The sequence below is a fragment of the Carassius carassius genome, chromosome 33 (genome assembly GCF_963082965.1).
Source record: "Carassius carassius chromosome 33, fCarCar2.1, whole genome shotgun sequence".
Lineage (NCBI taxonomy): Eukaryota > Metazoa > Chordata > Actinopteri > Cypriniformes > Cyprinidae > Carassius > Carassius carassius.
This window is the reverse complement of record NC_081787.1, coordinates 8,099,130-8,105,234: the sequence shown is the minus strand read 5'-3', so window position 1 is coordinate 8,105,234 and position 6,105 is coordinate 8,099,130. Positions and strand designations below refer to the sequence as shown.

The 6,105-nt window shown below is 36.3% G+C and overlaps 2 protein-coding genes across 2 annotated transcripts in view; both read right to left on the bottom strand.

The window, feature by feature from the left end:
- Positions 1 to 3,006, bottom strand: part of LOC132113676 (gamma-aminobutyric acid receptor subunit pi-like) — a 7,945-nt gene extending 4,939 nt beyond the window's left edge. The window contains exon 1 of the mRNA XM_059521579.1: positions 2,841 to 3,006. The gene's annotated coding sequence lies outside the window, so the exon portion shown is untranslated. The remainder of the gene's footprint in view (positions 1 to 2,840) is intronic.
- LOC132113677 (securin-like) overlaps positions 1 to 6,105 on the bottom strand; it is a 43,934-nt gene that overhangs the window by 6,622 nt on the left and 31,207 nt on the right. The window lies entirely within an intron of this gene.

Genomic DNA, 6,105 nt, shown 5'->3' with positions numbered 1-6,105 from the left:
AGAGGTCAAAGCCTGGCCCATGCACACGGAATTTGTGCAACTGAAAACTAATTTGATTTTATTTATCCACACCATAAAACGAATGAACTATATTTTTCAAATTGACAGTAAATTGAGACTTAAATGTTTACATTTCAAATATTGAAGTAAATTAAACAATGTACATTAGGGGGCAAGAAAATACATTTCCAATCTTAAAATACATTTTGTGTAAATGCAGTGTATTTTAAAATACAGACCTACATTAGCAAAATGTTTCTGGATATTTTGAAATAAGATAGCCATCCAAGTTGACTAAGGCTATTTTCACCAGCAATGCCCCCTCTTGTTCAGATATTTTACTTTTAGCTTAAATATCATATTATTTGAATTTAAGCTCTGTGGGGCTAGCTTCTGCTGTTTGCATTTAGTGTAAACAATGCTAGTTTCTGTTATTTACAGTACCACTATTTACACACAGTCAAAAGCTCATTGTTATTTGATTGAACCATTAGCTGATAACCTGATCCTTAATGCTTTTAAGCCACATCCACAAAACTAGGTGTCAGTATCAGTCCAAGACAAATTCAATATTAGCCAGTGCAACATGGGATTTTGAATAAGTATTTGGTTTGTGACTGTTAAAAAAATTTTACATTTACCTTTAATCACTTAGAAGATGCTTTTATCCAAAGTTGCTTACAAATGAGGATATATAATATCTATATAGTCTGAATGTAATCTGGACATACTGTACTGCATTAGATATGTTATTGTCATGTGACCTACCAGTGTGCGATGCAATACGCTGTCATTCATGAATCCTTTTTCGTGGCCTCATGAAATAATAAAGGATGTACAATTCAAAATCTCAATGGAAGTAGTAGGTAATCAGTTTTTAACTACTTTTTCATGAATAACGTGAATTCAGAGACACTATAATAATTTAACGTGCCTTTTTTTCGACTACTATATGGAAGTATGCATATTCGGCTGCAGCCTTACACCTTTGAATCTGTTTCTTGGAAGGTGGACATTTTTGCTGCAAATGAGGACAGAAAATGTAAAAAAAATAAAAACACTTTTCTACAGATTCCATCCGGCCCTGGTTATGGCTTCGTTATTTAACAGTTCTCAGGCTACATTTCTTTATAACACAAGTAACAAGTTTTTTGTTTCATGTCCATCCATGTCTTTTTTTCCTTTTTGTTCAGCAGTCTTCCATTTCTATTGTTTTGTCAGATGGAATGCTGCCGGAGAGGGACAGTAGACCTGCTTTAATCATATCCCTGTGGATTGACTGCCTCTCCATAATTGAAGCCGACTCTTCACATCGTCCTCAAGCTTTAAGCCCACACAACATTGTAAATGGAGGCGCTGGATTCAAACCGACGGATAAAAGAATGTTTGACAGCACAGAGACACACAGGTAACGCCTCAGTAAGCTCAATTATATAACCTCTGCTCTCTGGCTCCAGGGAAGCCTTGTTTCCTTCTGGGATTAATCTTCTGGTGCAAATCAGATGGTTTCTGAAACTGAAAACTTTCAAAAAAAATGCCTCCACAACTTAGAACCTACACCAATGCTGTTGTTTTTGCGAGGCCTGTTTAAGAAGCTCCCAACCCTTGCTAGCTTAACTGAAAGGATTGTAATGCTCAGAGGCATCAGGTGTGCCCTAGATGAAGGAATGGCCTGTCATCCTCTCCTTTAGACCTGCAGACATCAAGCTCTGACGGGAGAACTACTGAAATCCAACAGAAGAGCTTATACCATCATGTTGTTTGAGCCAGTGACTTATGTCTGAATCTAACTGAGACAGAGCCCGAGATGGTTTATGGCAGAAAATCAGATGACCACCACCAATCAATCATGCATAACTATTTCCTCCATCCTTAGTTTTTTTTCATCACAATCCACTAGACGGATTATCAACATGCCTGCTTCATTTTCTCCCTTCTCTGCCGCTCCTTTCAGGTTCTCTTTAATTCATGTTACCGTCATCTGTCCTCTTTCCATTTTTGAGAAGACCTTCACATGCTGCCCAGTCTTGTAATTGTCTCCTCTCCATCCATTTTAGTAGATCACTCAAACAAAAATTGAAATGACTTCATACATGCCTCATGATTTGTCATCACATGACTTACATTCACTCCAGTTTAGCATTTACATGCTATAATATTTCAGCTCAGCCAGCTTTAAAACATGCACAGGTCTTTCTATTTTCATATTTTATCTGGTCCTACACTCTTAAAAATAAAGGCTCCAATAAAACCCCAAAAGGTTACAGCCTGATGTCATAGAAGTTTTTTTTTAAAGGGACAGTTCACTCGAAAATATAAATATAAAATCTGTCATCATTTTCTCAACCTCATTTATTTCCAAATCTGTATGACTTTCTTTCTTCTTTCAAAATTTCAGGATGGTTGAAATCAAACAGTTCTGGAAACTATTAGCTTCCATTAAAAAAAAAACACTGAGACATTTTTTTTTTTAATGTTCCGTAGAGAATAGAAAGTCATAGAGGTTGGGAATAACATGAGGGTGAATAAATGAGAATAAATAAAAAAAATTAATTTCTGTGTGAAAGTTGCACCAATAAATCCTCATTCAGTAGTTCAAAATCATCTACAATGTGTGCTGATGCTTTTTAAAGAACCCGGAAACCAATATTTTGATCTTAAGAACCTAAAATAAAACATCAAGAACCTATAATCTTCCAATAAAAAAACTTCAAAAAGCCAGCTCAAGTACCAAGGGAAATTCTTATTAAGAATCCTAAGAACCATTATTGTAGCTTTCCGTCCGCTTTAATCACAGGCTTTAAATTTTCACCGACTCATGCACAGTTTGCTGTACTCACCCTTTTTAGTTTCTCAGTTCAGTCTTTAGTCCAGTTGTGCAAGGTAAAGGTGTGCTGCCTGTCAGGATTCTGTGTCTCACTTCCTTGCTCTATGTTCTCACTCTCTCTCTTTCTCTATTTTTTATTACTTTGTCGTTCTCATTTACCCTCTCACAGGCGGGATGTAATCCAGTGTTCAGTTTTTAGTAAAAGAAGAGAGCATTTCTTGTCTGCATGCCAACCATAGGGATGATGTGGATGAACACATGGCATTAGCGCAATTTGGTCTATGCCAGGCTCACCCCTGTGGGCGCTGAACCACAATTTATTCTCACATTTAAAACAGTCTGTCCATTGGCTGCATGACATTTTTTGCCATTTTATCTAATGTTCTGCAGTTTTTCAAAGAGTAAAAGAAATAAAATGTGATAATCTAGAGGTTAGTAATCTGCTTACATTCACTGGAATTTTATAAGAACAGACTTGTGCCGAGAGACGGCTAAGGGAGGTCGAGGATTTAGTAAATATTTTATATTTAGATGTCCATTACCATTGTGGACCTGATCTTATTCTTTCCTTTTCCTTTTGTTTTTATTTTCTGTCATGTGCCTGCATATGTAACCTGAAGGGATTGCAAACACACACACACACACACACATACTCTAAACACATCTTCAGACATATGCATATGCATATTCAGACTTGCTTTTAGAGCAGACAGTTGGCAAAATGATGTGTTGATTGTTGTTCCTAGCAATGCAAAAGTAAAAGGATTGTGCCTACAGAGAAAATGAAATTAATAAAACATTAGTAAATAAAAAGGTGAGGAAATGAGGGCTGTGGGATTTCAGTACCAGTGCGCTGGTAGTGTGTGATGCTAAGCAGCTGGAAAAGGATGAGTGCATCAGATCTCTACCTTGGGCGCGCTATTGACAGCTTCATTAGTGCTGCATAGGAGATGCCTGCACAGTATAGCTCATTTATGTTTCTCTCCAGTGAACAATCTAATTGACTGAAACAGAGAAAATCTTACATTTCAGAACATACAAATGAACGGCAGTTTTTTTTTCATATTAGCAATATCAGATTAATATAGAGAGAGATAAATACACACGTATAGGAACCCCATTATATAGAAATATATTACATAAAAACATATACCACAAAACAACAAAAATATGTGTGTGTGTGTGTGTGTGTGTGTGTGTGTGTGTGTGTGTGTGGGCTTTCTTTGTTTTCTCCTTGCAATCTTCTAAATTACATAAATACCCATGTAAGCAGTGCAACCACCTGCATACAAATGCACTTTCTATACCCCAACATCACCCCCCCCCCCCCCCCCCGCTAACAAGCACACCAGCTTCATTTACTTCTTTTTCGGCCCTTTCTACACATCTATATTCTCCACGTACTAGCTGTTCCTATCCCTTAGGCTGTATGCAGGCCAGGTCACTGGAGTAAGAGACAGTAGCCTGGCAACCTCGAGTCAAGGTTAAAATAACATAATCTCATCCGTTTTGTTGACAGTTTAATCTATTATTCTCTCCCTGGTGAAATACTGCAATTCTCTGGGTCTCTCTCATGCACTTTCATTTCCTAGCAAATCCTTTCCATTTGTAATGGTTTATGTTGCATTACCCAAGACTAATGACAAATGCCGTTGTAAAACTCCATAGCAGTATAATGAGGCAGTGTATTGCCTCCTTAGGGCTTTTAGTGTGGTCTTGACTTTGTTAAGAGCTACAATATTTGAATTAGCAATTTTATTTCAATAATAATATATATTTGGGATTTACAAAATCACTCTTGTTGAAAGCCAATGATATCATATTTTTAATTGACGTGCAGATTTGTTGTTGCATGAATTCTAAACCCTCAAATACTGATTTTTTTTTGCTTATTTTTTTATTAATATATCCATATAATATAATAATATATCCATATTTTTCCTTTGCGAGAAATTAAAGATTATTAGTCATATAAATAATATACAATAAAATTACAGTCATGTTAGTTGCTGTGCATAAAAATCTTTTTCTTTTTTTTTATATATATCTTTATTTCCAGTCACATTGCATATCTAATGTTAATCACCATCATGAGTGCTGCATGCATCTGTTTGACATCTCCAGTAGGAGAGGCACCATATCCATAGGAAAGTCCTTTATATGCTGATGAATGCTGTATATGGGGGCCACATCTTACCTTAGGGTAAGTAAGTGCACTAGAGTGAGGACACCAGCCTGATCAGCATGCATCAGTGGATACATGTTTCTGGACTCATGACGTTAGATAATTTAAAGGTCAACAGGCATGGATGAAGACTCAACATGTAAGAAGGTGTCTTTATTAAGAGTCAAATTATATTTCCATTGTTATGCTCTACATTTTGAGCTGTTTTTCTAGATTATTTTATATATTAAAAGCAATAAATAGTTAGTATTTTCCCGTTCAGATGGTTTTCACATAGAATAGACTACTTTGTTAAATAGAAAACTGTCTGGTTAAGTTTATCCCTCTTATTTGAGATCCTTCTGATGGCTTGATAGGTTATTTTAATTAAAATTCATGCAAAGATGTTTAAATTCCAAATCAAACACATTATGGTCCAATGAATCTAAATATCACTGAATTTTTCCAAAGAATATGATTCCACAAAAATCATTCTGTGATTTCTTTAGCATTTTGGTTCTCGGAGCCAAGATTCAATTGTTATGTCCGAGGGAACAGCCATTTGTTTTGGTGTCTGAAACCATGGTAGACATTATCGAGTGCCCTCATTTAATCCCATAATGCAGTGCAGTAACGAGTGTATAACTGCTGTTTATCTAGTGCTAGAGAATACCCATGAATTGTAAGCACTGCACCAAATAAATTCCATTGGACACAATCTGTGTCCAAAATCAGAATATGCTCACGTTTTTGGACTAAAGCAGTGAATAGCGAATACTGAATAGTTTTAACCACTAGGTGGGGAAGCAGACATACAACGAGGATATCACACTGGCTTGCTGTATGTTTAACTTCAAACCAGCTGCAATGATCAGATCTGATGATTAGATGAATATCAGAGTTTGAAATTCCAACATCAACCACAAGCCTGATGCTCAAGGATGTGGTGATGCATCTGTGGGACATTGTATTTGCTTATGAAACATCTTAGATTGTTAGCTGTTGAAACTAATAAACAGCCATGGTGTTTGAAACCAGCAGCCAGCAGAGTTGGGGCCAAATTCCTCTTAACACTCGTGGAGTTTTGTTTTTGTCATGTTGACATGTCAAATAT